Below are 19,233 nucleotides of genomic sequence, written 5' to 3'. Positions count from 1 at the left end.
CTGTGGTCATAATGTCAGCAGAGAGCTCTGTGTTCCAAAAAGAAAACCATTTCCTCTGTAGTATTCAGCAGCTACTAAGTACTGGAAGGATTAAGATGTTTTAATAGAAGTAATTTACAAATCTGTTTAACTTTCTGGCACCAGTTGATTAAAAAAAAAAAAAGTTTTCCACGGGAGTACCCCTTTAAGCATAATTGAAGAGACAGTCCCTTATCATCAACTCCAATGCCATGTAGCTTTTGTGGGGAAAAAAGCTCCCCGGAACCCAGCTATATGGCCGACAAAAGCAAAGCTACAAAAAAAAATAAAAAAAATAGGACTGATGTTTTTAAATTTAAAGAGCTGAAGGGGTTTCTTAAAAATTAAAAATAGATTTTTTTTAAATAAATAGAGCCCCCCTTGCCCATGAGCTGTGTCTGCTAATGCAGCTTATGCCCTTTTTATGAAATGATAAATGCAGAGATCCTTCAGAATGCTATCTTTTAACATGTCCCTGTCATTTGACAAGATGCTTAACATGTCACATAGACATGTTAACATTTTGGTCGGTTGGAGTCTGAGTTTTCTGACGCCCGACCAATGTTAAGAACAAGTGGGGAGAAGCACGAGGCTTTGCGCTTCACTCCCCGGCTTACTGCAATTGTAGTCCGGCTGCAGAGTTTCATAGACTTATAATGGAGCCCCTTGGGATAAAGATTGCAGCAAGCTGGAAGTGAAGCACATAGCCGTATGCTTCTCCCTGCTCTTTCTACATGTCAAAGTTTTGCTAAATTTGAAAAGCTATGAATGTCTCTGATCTACTACAAGATGGATAATGTAAGGTCACTGTGCTCTGACCACTGAGACCCCTACTGACTCTAAGGGGGATCCTCATCTCTTCTCAACAAGACTAGCATTAGCCACGTATGCTGGTGTTCTAAACGACTTTATGGAAGTACATGAACAGCCAAGCTACCTGTTTTCCAACATAGAAGGGCCCCTTAAATGAGAACTTCCAATGTGGATGAATTTTTCATCTCTTGCAAGCAATTTGAATCTGACATCGGAAAATCCAGCAGTCCTGCTGCTTAACCAGACAACAAGTGCAACTTCAGAATCTCCTTTAGAAAGCTCCAATGTAGGGGAAGCTTTGGTCATCATACACTTGCCTTGGCAACAGTATTATCAATAATGAAAAGAAGACAGGGATTGCACTCACCATCCAGGCGGCTTTTATTAAAAGGTGTCAGGCATAGCAAGCTGGTGCAGTGGTAGAGGCGGGGAACGTAACCGGGACAGTCTGTTTCACGCTACTAAGGCGCTTCTTCCAGCCGGTTACACCAGCTGGAAGAAGCGCCTCAGTAGCGTGAAACAGACTGTCCCGGTTACGTTCCTGGCCTCCACCACTGCACCAGCTTGCTATGCCTGACACCTATTAATAAAAGCCGTCTGGATGGTGAGTGCAATCCCTGTCTTCTTTTCATTATTGTCTATGCACGCTATTGGATATATGCACCACCGCACCCAACGTTCATGAACCAGGAATTCCGAGCTACCCACATTATCCATTTGTTGCCGTACACCTTAGTCTTGCAGTGCCGGACCAGTGTTCTCTTCATTCATTGGCAACAGTATTACCTGTTCTCCCACTAATCACACTCATCTTTTTGTAGTAAACATGACTGCCAGATATACTGGTGGTACGTTTTAGGCATGCGTACTATCTCAACACTTTTTTCTGTACTGTTACTATAAGACATAGACATTTAGAGTTTGCCAGAGCAGGAGCCATTTCTGGTTAGCCCCCTCCGCTATAACACATAGACGACAACCCCTTTAATGTGTCCATTACATGTTGCTTAATATTGTTTCATTACCCGTACTGGAAAGAGAACAGTTTTTTTGCTGGATCACACCACAGAGCTGTCTCCAGTTCATTTTTCCAGCTCATATATAGATGCATTCCCACAACGATTGTGTCATACGGCTGCCAGATCTGGCGGGGAAATTTAAAAACTGTCCACTGCCGTATCCCTGCCAAACCTGCGCCGCATCACATTAAATTAAATGAGCCAAACTGAGTCAGATAGTGACTCCCATTGGCTCATTTTTAAACTGTATCAGTTTTATTGCTGGACTTAAAACCATGGCAGACCACAGTTTTTAGTCTGGCATGAATACCGTCACTATCTGACTCAATTTGGCTCATTTAAATGAAAGAGATGTGGCGCGGGTCTGGCGGGGATATGGCAGTGGCTGTTTTAAAAATTGCTCCACTGGATCCGGCAGCCATATGCCCAAATCATAGTGGGAATGTAGCTAAATAGTTAGGATTCACTTGTAGTGAGAAATCATTGTACTAGTCCTTAAAGGGGTACTCCGCCCCTAGACATCTTATCCCCTATCCAAAGGATAGGGGATAAGATGTCAGATCGCCACGGTCCCGCTGCTGGGGAGCCCTGGGATCCCCGCTGCGGCACCCCGCTCTCATTACAGCACAGAGCGAGTTCACTCTATGCGTAATGACGGGCGATACAGGGGACGGAGCAGCGTGACGTCATGGCTCTGCCCCTCGTGACATCACGGCCCGTCCCCTTAATGCAAGTCTATAGGAGGGGGCGTGACGACCGCCACGCCCCCTCCCATAGACTTGGATTGAAAGGGGCGGGCCGTGACGTCACAAGGGGCAGAGCCGTGACGTAACGATGCTCCGTCCCCTGTATCGCCCGTCATTACGTGCAGAGCGAACTCGCTCTGTGCAGCAAGGATAGCGGGGTGCCGCAGCGGGATCCCAGGGCTCCCCAGCAGCGGGACTGCGGCGATCTGACATCTTATCCCCTATCCTTTGGATAGGGGATAAGATGTCTAGGGGCGGAGTATCCCTTTAAAAAAAAAATTGAACAATAAAAAAAAAAAAGTGTAATCATAGGAAGATAAGCGTAGCGACTCACCCCTTTGTAGAAAGTTGTCAACTGCAGATATGTAGCTCCGGTAGCCTCCGATGACCCAATCAAGGTAAAAGCCGGGAGGCAGAAGATGTTACGGCAGAATCAGGCGTGACGAAGCACCAAACGGTGCGATACAGCTGTTGCCCGACGCCTGATTCTGCCGTAACATCTTCTGCCTCCCCGCTTTTACCTTGATTGGGTCATTGGATGCTACGCTAATCTTCCTGTGATTACATTTTCTTTGCTTACCTCTATAGCGTTTAGCACCACCCGTAGAAACCCAGACCGTTGGAACACCTATTGCTATTTTACTGAATTACCATTGTTTTATTAAGTGTCAGTTCCGGATTTCCCTCTCCTCTGTGGTTATTAAAAAAAAAGAATGTTGAATAAATAATTCAATATGTGGAATTTTTTTTCTCTAATTTCAACATTTTACTGTAATGAAATACATTAGAGTGACTCCTCAGTTTTTCTGTACAGCTATATCTATGGGATAATGTAATACATAATGTCAGGGCAGCTTTTTCTCGCATATCTGAGATGTTTTTCTCCAGTCCAAATACCTCCTTCCATCTGTTTTTGGACAAAACATTATAATGTCTGGTTTTCTTAATGCTTCGAAAATAAAAAAATATGTGTAATGTGTCTATTAAATACATGTAAATAGCCTTCCGTCCTTTCCAAAACATCACACGCCCTGCAAAATGAAGTCGCTTGCCGCAGTCATATGGTCAGCAGGTGAGGGAGCAGTGTACACAAACAATAAAAGGGTATTTAGGAAACAAAGTAAGATTATAATAAGAAGAAAGGCTAAATAAAGCACAATGTAAACAAACTAACAAAACAATGGAAATAGATCAAGACTGTGATAACAAGGTTGCAATAAATTTTGCTTACAACGTAGGTAAAATTACAACACCATTTGGGCCAACAGTGAACAATAGTTGTATCATTACATAAATTGGTACATATGGTCAGTGATAATGTTCCAAAAAAAAAATAAAGGGGTACTCCGGTGAAAAACTCATTTTTTTAATCAATTGGCGCCAGAACGTTTAAAAATCTTAACCCTATTTAAAAAAAATCTTAACCCTTCCAGTACTTATCAGCTGCTGTATGCTCCACAGGAAGTTCTTTTCTTTTAAAATGTAATTTCTGTCTGACCACAGTGCTCTCTGCTGACACCTCTGTCTATCTCTGGAACTGTCAAGAATAGGAGAAAATCCCCATAGCAAGCCTCTCCTACTCTTGACAGTTCCTGAGACAGACAGAGGTGTCAGCAGAGAGCACTGTGGTCAGACAGAAAAGTAATTTAAAAAGAAAAGAACGTCCTCAGTATACAACAGCTGATAAGTACTGGAAGGATTAAGGTTTTTTAAATAGAAGTAATTTACAAATCTGTTTAACATTCTGGCACCAGTTGATTAAAAAAAAGGTTTTACTATAGTTTTTAGAGTACCCCTTTAACTTGTGAAAAAAATACTTTCTCATTTGCCAGCTGTTCACACTACATTCATATTCCTCTTCTTTTTGCCACTAAGGTGATGATTTTTTTTAATGCCCATACAAAAATGTATGCAAATAAATAAACAAAATAAGAAAATTGAAAGGGCTTAATCAACTGGCTCCAGAAAGTTAAACAGATTTGTAAATTACTTATATTAAAAATTCTTATCCTTCCAGTAGTTATCAGTTGCTAAAGTTGAGTTGTTCTTTTCTGTCTGACAACAGTGCTCTCTGCTGACACCTTTGCTTGTCTCAGGAACTGTCCAGAGTAGGAGCAAATCCCCATAGCAAACCTCTAATGCTTCGGACAGTTCCTGAGAGAAGCAGAGGTGTCAGCAGAGAGCACTGTTGTCAGACAGAAAATAACTCAACTTCAGCAGCTGATAACTACTGGAAGGATTAAGATTTTTTTGCCAGAAGTAATTTACAAATCTGTTTAACTTTCTGGAGCCAGTTGATATATAAAAAAAAAGGTTTTTTTTTCCTGGATAACCCCTTTAAAAGAGAAACATTATGGACAAGTGGTTGAAATGAAACAATATTCCATCACCTCCTAGACTAGTGGTGTACTGAGAAGACAGATAATACACCTTCAAAGGGCCAGATTGGACCACTATAGAATCCTCTGATCCCCTGACTAAGAATAAAGTAATAGAAAACAAAAATACTGTATACTAAACAAATAATAAAATGCTTTTGTTTCCTGCTTCTTAGTCAACACACCTATTGTGTCACTGTGCCGCCTTTAATAGATACCATGCAATTCTGAGTCCTTAGGGAGAAAACCACTATAATAAAAACGTTATTATTATTTTTGCCATCACTCATTATATTATGTAACTTTGCAATAGCATAAAATTATACAGTTCACACTGTGCACTGCTGTGAATATTTATAGGTGAACGGGGGGAAAGAGACTTCGAACAGCAAAATTAATCCTGTATTGTGTACAGAGATATCATCTGAAATTGTTCCTACTAATATTTGGTAGGATTTCAAAGAGTTTGGAGGATGAGCGCCATTGGCCTTTCCAAACTGCAGGAAGGGAACCTAGCGTATGTCCAATGTCCTTATTTACATAGGTTACCTGGGCTTAGTCTACCATTAATATCAGCCTGCTAGTATGTATTTAATTGATCATGGAGTGACAGGATATGGTGATATCTACTTCTTTTATTCTAGAAGCACAGCATAGATAATGGCAGCAACTCTGACATGCCGTCCCTTTACAAGTTATTTTCTGTAACACCTACACTAGGAGGATAATGTTTTTATATCATCTACCATGCTTGGATTTTCCTTAAAGGGTTACTCCACCCCTAGACATCTTATCCCATATCCAAAGGACCCCTGGGATCTCGGCGCTCCGTGCCGGAAGACTGGTGATGCGGGGCAGAGGCCCGTGACGTCACGGTCACGCCTCGCTTGTGATGTCACGGCCACGCCCCCTCAATGCAAGTCTATGGGAAGGGGCGTGATGGCTGAACGCCGGGTGCAGCAGGGAGATTGCGGGGGTTCCAGCGGTGGGACCCCACGATCAGACATCTTATCCCCTATCTACAGGTGATTCCCATGGTCTCCGCTCACTACCATACCGCAATTTACCACAACCTGAAACTACTCCTAACCTTGGAAAGAGGAAAACATTTTACACAACTTTAATATTCATTTCTTTTCACAGCCTTCCACCACTTTAGGAGCACAAAATTGTCATCCCCAGCTATTGGCGTAGACCTGTGGACAGGGGTCAAGTCCTGGAAAAAAAAGTGTGGGAACTCACCCAAGATTTCTAATACACCCCCCCCCCCCAGTTTGCGCAAAATAAAAAACTAATGAAAATGTCCAAGCTAAAACTTGACATCATGCACAGTTCCAGGATTCTTACAGGCCATAGGCATACAGCTGCCTCCGGAGTATAAGAGTGAAACACTGTAACAAACGTCCTCATGTAATCTCCTTACTACTGTGGTGACACACTGTAACAAACCTTCTCCTCATGTAATCTCCTTACTACTGGGGTGACACACTGTAACAAACCTTCTCCTCATGTAATCTCCTTACTACTGGGGTGACACACTGTAACAAACCTCCTCCTCATGTAATCTCCTTACTACTGGGGTGACACACTGCAACAAACCTCCTCCTCATGTAATCTCCTTACTACTGGGGTGACACACTGTAACAAATCTCCTCATGTAATCTCCTTACTACTGTGGTGACACACTGTAACAAACCTCCTCCTCATGTAATCTCCTTACTACTGGGGTGACACACTGTAACAAACCTCCTCCTCATGTAATCTCCTTACTACTGTGGTGACACACTGTAACAAACCTCCTCCTCATGTAATCTCCTTACTACTGGGGTGACAAACTGTAACAAATCTCCTTACATGTAATTACCTTACTGGGGTGACATGTGACCTCTCCTCCACCTCAGCCCCGCCTCCTCCACAGCACCACACAGGTCCTTCAACCACGATCTTTCCTCTCCTCCACAGCTAAGCTCCGCCCCCAACATGTGATGGTGACGTCATCACAGGTCCCATATCTCCAGCATCTAGCAGTCTGGGCCGGGGGAGGAGACGGAGGGAGGGTAAGAATAATCCAGAGGTCGGTCCTGCGGGACTAATGTAACTGGGACGGCGTTCCTCCTCTGGAAAAAGCAAAGGAATACCGTTCCTGTGCGTTCCTGCAGGACTCGAGCCCTGCCTGTGGAATACCCACACCTCAGATAGTACTGATGGGGACCCAACAGGAAGTATACATTCTTACTATGGCATAAAGAGCTTGTTTGGTCTAATGCTGCTATATCCCTGACATGACTATCCTTACACTGTGTGATCCCACCTGAGCAACACTACACAGGAAGAAGAAGCTACTCACTAGAAGCGATGGCCTCCCAGCACTTCCAGACACAAATATGTGTAAAACACAAATGTTTATTTCTTCCTTATTAAAAACATCAAAGTGGCAAAAATTGATAAGAGCAAAGACCGACGTGTTTCGGCTCTGCAGCCGTTTTCAAGGACCTTGAAAAAGGCTACATAGCCGAAACACGTCGGTCTTTGTTCTTTGCCATGCCAGGAATCATGGCATGGAGAGGTGAGTGGACTTCTTTCTTTTTTTCCTAAAAACTACACAGGTTGTACCGGCTCAGCCAATCAGAAGCTGAAGTAGGTCAACACTAAGGACTGTTCTTGGCTTAATGGGCTTTTCCTGTGTGTTGAGATGCAACACTGCTCAGCTGGTACCTGCACTGTTGGGACAGATATGGTGGAAGATTGGAAGCAGGTAAGTATACCTATTTTTGTCTTCACTTGTATGCCTGCCTAAGCCAATACACAATAATTGGGAGGAGGGGGGGGGGGGGGGGAGCAAAGCAAAACTACCTAGACCATGGTCAATAGTTTATCTTTTCTTCCAATCCCTCTGGTTATGCTGCACCTCTTCAGGCTCTGCACTAGGTATTACAGTGCATCGTTTTTTGCTGTGGTCTAACTTGAAAGGCACTGATGTCCTCCTTGCAAGATGTTCTACAACAGTCACCCTCCAGCACAGATCTCTGACTGACATGTGTAAAATAAGGAGCCTTCACAATTAAGATATACAAAAAGGTGGATAAAATAAACTCACTTGCTCCAATAAATACTCAGATCTATGAAGCACATGTGTATTGTAGGACATGGTCTAAAGCCTAATCCAATTGGCCATCCGCCTTTGTAGCCAAACAGTGTAAATCCTGTAGAGTCATTACCATGCATAGAATCCACCAGTAAAATATAACATTTACCTTTTCCTATACTTTGTTTATTCAAAGAAGAAATTTTAGTTTACCTTAAGCAACACCCTTAAGAAACACCCTAGACATGGAAGACAAATTACAACCACCATGTTATTTACATGAACAGGGATCGGCTTACATCTCCATGAATTACAAGTGAAGAGAGTCCATTGCTGCTCAAAGGAATTTCAAAAGCATTTTTTGATGTCTGTATACTCCAGACGGTAAAGAGAAGCTGTGCCAGGTAAAGTACACGGGGACTAAAATTCTATATACCTCAGTTGCCTTTAATATCTATACTCACTTTTAAAAACATATTAAAAGATTTAGGTTGAGCAAGAAATTATAGATACTATGTAACCAATAACTGTCATGTTCAGCTGACTTTAAAGGGGTACTCCACTGGCCAGCGTGAAACTAAATGTTCTGAACGCTGTTGCAGGGGTTGGCCACGCCCCCTCGTGACATCACAGCCATGCCCCTGTATGTAAGTCTATGGGTGGGGGCGTGAACCTCCCATAGACTTGCATTGAGGGGGCATGGCCGAGCTGTTACGAGGGGGCATGGTCGACCCCCGCAGCGCAAAAACAGCGATCGGAAGATTTAGTTCCACACTGGCCAGTGGAGTACCCCTTTTATCTAAGGTGTATGGGCACCATATGTTAAAGGTATATTAGAAGGGGGGCAAGATAATGGATAGGCAATTTTGAGAGATGGATTTAGAATGGTTTCCATGATTCCCCAATATTCTGTAGGAAGATGTTTATTGTGTATTGTGTGGCCACCAAGTGGTTGTGATGTAGTTTACAGCCTGTAAAGAGTTTTGCTGGTATGTTCTAATATTGTATTGAATTTGTATAGGGAGATACTGGAGTCCTTAACAAAATTCATGCAAAGATCAAGAAGGACAAACCTGCCCATGAATATGAATGAGACTGCCTGAGCGAGCGCTTGAGGGGGGGTGCTTGCCTTCTTGCCAAATCTAAAAGACAGTCGTGAAAGTTCTAAATGACAGACGAGCTTTGAGCTGGGGTAGATTTAAGCCATAACTTATTCCAATTCCTAGAGTTAATAATAGTATATCTGCCAGACCTGTGCAGCCCTGTCCCCTAATGTCAAGCTCAACAAAAGGGTGAAGAATGGGGAAAAGTCCTACATATCAAGGCTTCCACACAAATGTGTGACCTGGTTACATCAATAAACAGGTGTACAAGGTTTCCAGTGAAAATATCTTTTAAAGGGGAAGTATGGGATCGTGGGGGTCCGACAGCTGGGACTCCTCCATGATCTCCAGAACAAGGCCCCAATTCTCATTCATTTGTGAGTGAGTGCTGTACTGGGGTATCTTCAGTGCTCCCATAGAAGTCATTGGAGCACATGAGTCTGCAGCATAGGATTTCTCTAAGAGCCAGGGCCCCATTCTGGAGGTTGCAAGGGTCCTCCCCGCAATTCGATTCTGTAGAAAGATATCATTCAGTGGACAGCACCTTGAAAACATTCCCCCCATTGTTCTAAACTTAGTAACCCAACATACTGTACAGACAATGGTAACTAACTAAAGGGGCCAGGACACTTTGGGAAATATGCTATATACTATACACCCCCTTGTTTATATTAAATTGTAAAAGAGAAGCATGTTCCTGGATCTGGACCCAATGGATCAAAATATCCTGATCCCTGACCCCATTAATATCACTTGTGTAATACTAAGGAAACCCTGACACCTCCAAGACCTATTTTGGGTTCTGGGCCAGGAGTTTTTTGTCATGTTTGTTCCCAATTTTTTTTTTTAAATGATATATTAGTCAGGGAAAACCAATTTTTTGCAGGACACCGCTATCTAATGGTTTATCTTTAGGGCAGTTCTCTAATCCTCTCATTGTGACATGTAAAGCCGCATTCACTGACTGATTAAATTCAATGATGAGATAGCTTTGTGTGTCCCATTATACAGTAGACTTCAGGAGGATTCTACATTTACTTCTCTTCAAATATGATTTTTTATGAAAATCAGCAGTTTCCAATATTACAAAATCTGCCCTTTTTACCATTTCGCAATATAGTTTGTTTCGAGTTCCTTAAAAGTTTCAGACAGACTAGAGTGAAACTGCAAATGTGCATAGTTACATTGTGCATAGTGATTAATTTTGGAATTTTAAAGTGTCCAGCCCAGAAAAGACTATTAGGTTCTATGCACCTTACAGAATTTACAACCAAAGAAATTCCGAGGGCAGCCGGCATTGAGTCAGTCGGTGCTAGTACCAGTCAACACTGCTGGTCACCATAGGCAGCAATGCATTCCATTCATAATCCCCCACCCCCAAAGCCCCCCCCCCCCAAGCCAGGTACCATTAGAGGAAGACTCCAATCCTCTAGTTGTACTGTAGCAGGTGGACTCTCAAGTGAGGTATTGTAGAAATTTGCCAAGCAATTCTTTAGCAGATGGTTTAGTCGGTTAGTTTTATTTTGGCCAATAAAGTGCATACAACACATTTCAGGGTCTTATCCCTCTTCATCAGAACATTATTGAATTTATTTTAATTTTATTTATGCACTTAAATTAATAAAATTAAACTACCCAGCTAATTAATTTGATAAATAAGTGTGGTATGGCGATTTCAGAGACTTTCATGGCAGTGCTGGTCCAAAGCCTTTTCTTTTACTTGCTTTTAAGTGCATGTTATAAAAGATACCTATAAGGGGTTTCAAAAGCGGGCGCTGACTGACGGCGCCATTAGTACAGCTCCTCCAGCCAAAGTTTAGGGGGACAGTACTGCAAATTTGCTTAACAATCAATATAGCAAGCTGGATCGGGAAACCTGACAAAACCATATCTGTCAGCGTCTCACAGTACTGAGAAGATTCGGAGCAGAAAAAAATTAACCTATTGTTAACCTTTTGTACATAGGATTTCATACACAGAGAAACCTCTGCAAAAGACCACTTCTTTGAGAAGATCCCCCCCCCCTTATCCTGACCATGTGATGGTTCTTCATCCCCCTATACATTATATATAATGATTGTGACCAAAACATCCCACTTTTATTACAATTATGAGTAGTCTTCACTATATATACATTTGATCTACTTTTTAGTAAACAATTGCATTAAATGCAGTCTTTCCATCTTGCTCTCTTTCTTTTCTTTTTGTTATACGCAGTAAGAAAAATAAGCAATGAAACTCCAAGTGCAAAGAATTATCAATGATAAATGGTCACTATGGAAACTGTAAAACGGCATCAGCTCCATTCACTCTCAATCCAGACACCATTCATGAGCGCACAGAACAATGGATAATACACAGCACACTGCCTGCCCACATACAAAATGTCTATGACACATATAATGACATGTAACATATCTATAAGCTACAAAAAACAACCTGTGCATGTGCGTATACGAACGCATCACGATAGTATGACTATAATCTCCAACAATGACATAATCCGTACTATAAACTCCAGCTGTAGTGAGTGATGCTTGTGTTTGGCAGATTACATAAAATCTGCTAAAGCCTCCGCATTGCAGGTAGTTCCAGTTCAACCTGGATTTACCTTCAGGTCCGGGAGAATATTAGCGTGGCGGAATAAAAGAAAACAAAAACAAACAGTCTAAAGAATTTTTTATTTTTTTTAAACGGAGCAGTACAAGACAAAATAAAGGTTCATACTAATGGTATCAGTTCTTTACCATATCAAAGATCCCGGCAGTAGACATTGAATGGGTTATGTGATGTTGTAGGGTGTACAGCTTGTTACCATCACAGTACACTTATCAGATTGATGTCTTGTAATAATACATGATCAGGCAGGGATGTATTTTTCATTAGGCCATCAAGGCCCAGGCCTAGGGCAGCACTTTATAGGGGGCGGCGCCGCAGTGGCTGAATGGGCCCCAGACATGGGAGAAAAGATATGTTCTGCTGCAGATCAGGTCAACTTCTCATCCTCATTCCATTCAGAGACTGAAAGCACTGATCTGGAAAGTTTTTCAATAGACAATTGAGAAAAGTACTTGCTGAAACCACATAGCCCCTTTATGTAAGCATAAAGATTAAAAAGGGGAAAATACAGGGAATCAATTGACCCCATTAAAAGATTTAGGATTTTATCTGATTGGGCACCTGAATGTATCTCATACAGCCTATTATTTAATGATAAGGCATTAAACAGGCATTGCAGGGTGTTTGTATTTAGTTTAAGTCACCTTGCATGTGGTTATATGAGAAACAAAGCCGCCTAGTATGCTGTAGCCCCCAAGGTATATTTTTATTGTCTATGGCAGTGTTTTCATACCAGAGTGCCTCCAGCTGTTGCAAAACTACAACTCCCAGCATGCCCAAACAGCCATTGGCTGTGCAGGGAGTTGCAGGGAGTTGTAGTTTTGCAACAGCTGGAGGCATACTGGTTGAGAAATACTGGTCTAGGGTATAAAGGCCCCCATACACTTTAGTCAAAAGTCGTCTGAACCCACTGACTGACAGATGATGTATGGGGAGAGAAGCATCAGACATGTTGGATTTAAGCTGAGCCAGAGCTGTCTGGCAGTGGCCTACCCCTCCTTTCTCCTTTGAGAACACATGAGCATTCTGCTGTGCCAAACGTTTCTGTGTAGGAGGAAATCTGTAGTTTTAGCCAAATGAATGTGCAGCTGGTGGCTATTGAAGGTGTGTGGTCACCTTTAAGGGGTATTACCATCTCAACTAACATAGTTAAACTTGTAGGGCATGTCAAGATAAATATTTTTGCAAATACAGTCCTATATCGCTCCATGCACTAGATGACAGGGGGTGCTGCAGGAGAGATGCCGGGGGTCCCCACCGGCTGGTCCACCGCGATCAGACATCTTATCCCGATCCTTTGGATAGGGGATAAGATGTCTAGGGGCGGAGTACCCCTTTAATGAACCACCAGCTTCCATATGATATCCCGGCATGTGACAGAAGGTGCACTGCAGTACAATATGTGGAAAGGATTATATTCACTTTATATATCAAATCCAAGTGTTCTCCTAAGCCCAAATGACAATTTCCTCTACGTGGCGTGTGGTTCTACCATAATCATTAATAGAGAGACAGCTGTCGTGGTGTATTGTGATTTCTCAGTGAGCAGCTGCATTGGACGTCAGTGTACATTCCCTTGATATGCTATGTCCACAAGTAGGTAGGCAATCTGCCTGCGGCAATGACTGCTTGTCTGCTGGGAAAGTTGAAATTTGACACAATTTTTGTTAACAATTTTCTTCACAATGAGATTACTTGTAATTATCTAATCTTCAGGTTCTTCATTTTTCTTTAATTGTCTCCCTTGGGATTTCCAAAACTGTATTATGTTGGAGTTACAGTATATGATTATTTATTTATTAGGGTGTTGCATATTTTGTCCAAAAATACAAGGTTTACAAGTGCAAAGGGCCTTAACAAGGGCGATCAGACCCAGTGATCGCTTATTTGTCTGCTGGGATTCTGCAGTCCTATAAATCCCTGCTGGCCAGCTGCACATCTCCTATAAACAGGGGACCAGTGGTTGTCACTGAGGTAAGTGAAGGGTTCACGAGTGATCACTGATCATACATGCGGCTCTGGCTGCAAATTCATTGAGCTCATTAATACATTGCCGATCAGTTAATCAGTTCTTGAATCGGGCATTGGTATAACTTATAAGGGCAGATGATACATAAATAATGGGCAGACATTAGTTAAGAAGTAGAGTAAGGGAAATAGAGCTATATCTTACTTCAGGTACATTTGTAAAGAAACTTAGGCTTCTTTCACACCGCCGTTAGGACACGGTAGTGTGACGGCCGTCAGGGGAGCCGGGGAGAATAGCAAAAGAAAAATTACTGCATGTGCTGTCTTTTTCTCCTGCTACCCCCGCTACAAAATAACAGCGCCCGACAGACTCCATTACAGTAAATGGGATTGTCACGATGCCGGCTGGCAGGAGGTGGATCCTCTGTGCCAGAGAGGGATTGGCGTGGACCGTGCCAGTGGACCGGTTCTAAGTCACTACTGGTATTCACCAGAGCCCGCCGCAAAGCGGGATGGTCTTGCTGCGGCGGTAGTGACCAGGTCGTATCCACTAGCAACGGCTCAACCTCTCTGACTGCTGAAGATAGGCGCGGTACAAGGGAGTAGACAGAAGCAAGGTCGGACGTAGCAGAAGGTCGGGGCAGGCAGCAAGGATCGTAGTCAGGGGCAACGGCAGGAGGTCTGGAACACAGGCTAGGAACACACAAGGGAACGCTTTCACTGGCACAATGGCAACAAGATCCGGCGAGGGAGTGCAGGGGAAGTGAGGTATACATAGGGAGTGCACAGGTGAACACACTGATTAGAACCACTGCGCCAATCAGCGGCGCAGTGGCCCTTTAAATCGCAGAGACCCGGCGCGCGCGCGCCCTAGGGAGCGGGGCCGCGCGCGCCGGGACAGGACCGACGGAGAGCGAGTCAGGTACGGGAGCCGGGGTGCGCATCGCGAGCGGGCGCCACCCGCATCGCGAATCGCATCTCGGCTGGAGGCGGTATCGCAGCGCACCCGGTCAGTGGATCTGACCGGGGCGCTGCGGGAGCGAGAGTGTAGCGAGCGCTCCGGGGAGGAGCGGGAACCCGGAGCGCTCGGCATAACAGTACCCTCCCCCTTGGGTCTCCCCCTCTTCTTGGAGCCTGAGAACCTGAGGACCAGATTTTTATCTAGGATATTGTCCTCAGGTTCCCAGGATCTCTCTTCAGGACCACAGCCCTCCCAGTCAACCAAAAAGAAGGTTTTTCCTCTGACCTTTTTGGAGGCCAGAATCTCCTTTACGGGAAAGATGTCTGAAGAACCGGAGACAGGAGTGGGAGAGATAAGTTTAGGAGAGAAACGGTTGATGATGAGTGGTTTAAGAAGAGAAACGTGAAAGGCATTAGGAATACGAAGAGAAGGAGGGAGAAGAAGTTTATAAGAGACAGGATTAATCTGGCACAGAATTTTGAAAGGACCAAGATAGCGTGGTCCCAATTTGTAGCTGGGAACACGGAAGCGGACATATTTAGCGGAGAGCCATACCTTGTCTCCGGGAGAAAAAATGGGGGGAGCTCTTCTTTTCTTATCAGCAAACTTCTTCATGCGTGATGAAGCCTGTAAGAGAGAATTTTGGGTCTCTTTCCATATGGTGGAAAGATCACGAGATATTTCATCCACAGCGGGTACACCAGAGGGCAAGGGAGTAGGGAGGGGGGGAAGAGGGTGACGGCCGTACACCACGAAAAATGGGGATTTGGAAGAAGATTCAGAAACTCTGAAGTTATACGAGAATTCGGCCCATGGTAGAAGATCTGCCCAGTCATCCTGGCGGGAGGAAACAAAATGCCGTAAATAATCACCCAGGACCTGGTTAATTCTTTCTACTTGCCCATTGGATTGAGGATGATAAGCAGAAGAAAAGTTTAATTTAATCTTGAGTTGTTTACAGAGAGCCCTCCAGAATTTAGACACGAATTGGACGCCTCTATCCGAGACGATCTGCGTGGGCAACCCGTGAAGACGAAAAATGTGTACAAAAAATTGTTTTGCCAACTGAGGCGCAGAAGGAAGACCAGGAAGAGGGATGAAATGTGCCATCTTGGAGAATCGATCAACGACCACCCAAACAACAGTGTTGCCACGGGATGAGGGTAAGTCTGTAATAAAGTCCATACCAATCAGAGACCAAGGCTGTTCGGGAACAGGCAGAGGATGAAGAAGACCAGCGGGCTTCTGGCGAGGAGTCTTATCCCGGGCACAGACAGTGCAGGCTCGCACAAAATCCACAACATCCGTCTCCAGAGTCGGCCACCAATAGAAACGAGAGATGAGTTGCACGGATTTCTTGATGCCCGCATGACCTGCGAGATGGGAGGAGTGACCCCATTTGAGGATTCCGAGGCGTTGGCGTGGGGAGACGAAGGTCTTCCCTGGAGGAGTTTGCCTGATGGAGGCTGGAGAAGTGGAGATCAGGCAGTCAGGAGGAATGATGTGTTGCGGAGAGAGCTCTACTTCCGAGGCATCCGAGGAACGAGAGAGAGCATCGGCCCTAATGTTCTTATCGGCAGGCCGAAAGTGAATTTCAAAATTAAATCGGGCAAAGAACAGAGACCACCTGGCCTGGCGAGGATTCAGCCGTTGGGCAGACTGGAGATAGGAGAGGTTCTTGTGATCGGTGTAAATAATAACTGGAAATCTTGATCCCTCCAGCAGATGCCTCCATTCCTCAAGTGCTAATTTAATGGCTAGTAGCTCTCGATCCCCGATGGAGTAGTTCCTCTCCGCCGGAGAGAAGGTCTTAGAAAAAAAACCACAAGTAACAGCATGCCCGGAAGAATTTTTTTGTAGAAGGACCGCTCCAGCTCCTACTAAGGAGGCATCAACCTCCAATAGGAAGGGTTTAGATGGGTCAGGTCTGGAGAGCACGGGAGCTGAAGAAAAGGCAGACTTGAGCTGTTTAAAGGCGTCTTCCGCTTGAGGAGGCCATGACTTAGGATTGGCATTCTTTTTGGTTAAAGCCACGATAGGAGCCACAATGGTGGAAAAATGTGGAATAAATTGTCTGTAATAATTGGCGAACCCCAAAAAACTTTGGATAGCACGGAGTCCGGAGGGGCGTGGCCAATCTAAGACGGCAGAGAGTTTGTCTGGATCCATTTGTAGTCCCTGGCCAGAGACCAAGTATCCTAGGAAAGGAAGAGATTGACATTCAAACAGACATTTCTCCATTTTGGCATAAAGTTGATTGTCACGAAGTCTCTGAAGAACCATGCGGACATGCTGGCGGTGTTCTTCTAGGTTGGCAGAAAAAATCAGGATATCGTCCAGATACACAACAACACAGGAATATAAGAGATCACGAAAAATTTCATTAACAAAGTCTTGGAAGACGGCAGGGGCGTTGCACAGGCCAAAGGGCATGACCAGATACTCAAAGTGTCCATCTCTAGTGTTAAATGCCGTTTTCCATTCATCCCCCTCTCTGATGCGGATGAGATTATAAGCACCTCTTAAGTCCAGTTTGGTAAAGATGTGAGCACCTTGGAGGCGATCAAAGAGTTCAGAGATGAGAGGTAGAGGGTAGCGGTTCTTTGCCGTGATTTTATTAAGACCGCGGTAGTCAATGCAAGGACGTAGGGAGCCATCTTTTTTGGACACAAAGAAAAATCCGGCTCCGGCAGGAGAGGAGGATTTGCGGATAAAGCCCTTTTTTTAAATTTTCCTGGATGTACTCAGACATAGCAAGAGTCTCTGGGGCAGAGAGAGGATAAATTCTGCCCCGGGGTGGAGTAGTGCCCGGGAGGAGGTCAATAGGACAGTCATAAGGCCTGTGAGGAGGTAGAGTCTCAGCTTGTTTTTTGCAAAAAACATCCGCAAAGTCCATATAGGCCTTAGGGAGACCGGTTACAGGGGGAACCACAGGGTCACGGCAAGGAGTACTGGTAACCGGTTTAAGGCAGTCCTTGAAACAAGAGGGACCCCAACTCTTGATCTCCCCTGTGGACCAATCCAGGGTTGGGGAATGGTGTTGAAGCCAGGGTAGTCCAAGGAGAATTTCGGAAGTGCAATTGGAGAGGACCAAAAACTCACTTTTTCGTGGTGAGGTCCGATGCACATTAGGAGGGGTTCCGTGCGGTAACGCACGGCACAGTCCAATCTTTCATTGTTAACGCAATTGATGTAGAGAGGTCTGGCGAGACTGGTCACTGGGATGTTGAACCTGTTGATGAGAGAGGCCAGAATAAAGTTTCCTGCAGATCCGGAGTCCAAGAAGGCCTTAGTGGAGAAGGAGAAGGTAGAGGCAGATATCCGCACAGGCACAGTAAGACGTGGAGAAGCAGAGTTGACATCAAGGACTGTTTCACCTTTGTGCGGAGTCAGTGTACGTCTTTCCAGGCGGGGAGGACGGATAGGACAATCCTTCAGGAAGTGTTCGGTACCGGCACAGTACAGGCAAAGATTCTCCATGCGGCGTCGTGTCCTCTCTTGAGGTGTCAGGCGAGACCGGTCAACTTGCATAGCCTCCACGGCGGAAGGCACAGGAACGGATTGCAGAGGACCAGAGGAGAGAGGAGCCGGGGAGAAAAAACGCCTCGTGCGAACAAAGTCCATATCCTGGCGGAGCTCCTGACGCCTTTCGGAAAAACGCATGTCAATGCGAGTGGCTAGATGAATGAGTTCATGTAGGTTAGCAGGAATTTCTCGTGCGGCCAGAACATCTTTAATGTTGCTGGATAGGCCTTTTTTAAAGGTCGCGCAGAGGGCCTCATTATTCCAGGAAAGTTCTGAAGCAAGAGTACGGAATTGCACGGCGTACTCGCCAACGGAAGAATTACCCTGGACCAGGTTCAGCAGGGCAGTCTCAGCAGAAGAGGCTCGGGCAGGATCCTCAAAGACACTTCGAATTTCCGAGAAGGAGTGTACAGAGGCAGTGACGGGGTCATTGCGGTCCCAGAGCGGTGTGGCCCATGACAGAGCTTTTCCAGACAGAAGGCTGACTACGAAAGCCACCTTAGACCTTTCAGTAGGAAACTGGTCGGACATCATCTCCAAGTGCAGGGAACATTGTGAAAGAAAGCCACGGCAAAACTTAGAGTCCCCATCAAATTTATCCGGCAAGGATAGTCGTAGGCTTGAGGCGGCCACTCGCTGCGGAGGAGGTGCAGGAGCTGGCGGAGGAGATGATTGCTGAAGCTGTGGTAGTAGCTGCTGTAGCATCACGGTCAGTTGAGACAGCTCGTGGCCTTGTTGCGCTATCTGTTGTGAGTGCTGGGCGACCACCGTGGTGAGGTCAGCGACATCTGGCAGAGGTACTTCAGCGGGATCCATGGCCGGATCTACTGTCACGATGCCGGCTGGCAGGAGGTGGATCCTCTGTGCCAGAGAGGGATTGGCGTGGACCGTGCCAGTGGACCGGTTCTAAGTCACTACTGGTATTCACCAGAGCCCGCCGCAAAGCGGGATGGTCTTGCTGCGGCGGTAGTGACCAGGTCGTATCCACTAGCAACGGC

At 44.9% G+C, this 19,233-nt stretch overlaps 1 protein-coding gene across 4 annotated transcripts in view; it reads right to left on the bottom strand.

The window, feature by feature from the left end:
- The window catches only part of NEURL1 (neuralized E3 ubiquitin protein ligase 1), a 314,024-nt gene that overhangs the window by 79,347 nt on the left and 215,444 nt on the right, over positions 1-19,233 (bottom strand). The window contains exon 1 of one of the 4 annotated variants that reach the window (XM_056529695.1): positions 6,839-6,986. The exons of the other annotated variants lie outside the window; for them this stretch is intronic. The gene's annotated coding sequence lies outside the window, so the exon portion shown is untranslated. Of the gene's footprint in view, positions 1-6,838; positions 6,987-19,233 lie in introns of those variants that run through there. 4 annotated transcript variants of the gene reach the window in all.

Source organism: Hyla sarda, chromosome 7, assembly GCF_029499605.1.
Source record: "Hyla sarda isolate aHylSar1 chromosome 7, aHylSar1.hap1, whole genome shotgun sequence".
Lineage (NCBI taxonomy): Eukaryota > Metazoa > Chordata > Amphibia > Anura > Hylidae > Hyla > Hyla sarda.
The sequence above is the reverse complement of the archived record's forward strand: the minus strand, read 5'-3'. Positions and strand labels throughout refer to the sequence as shown.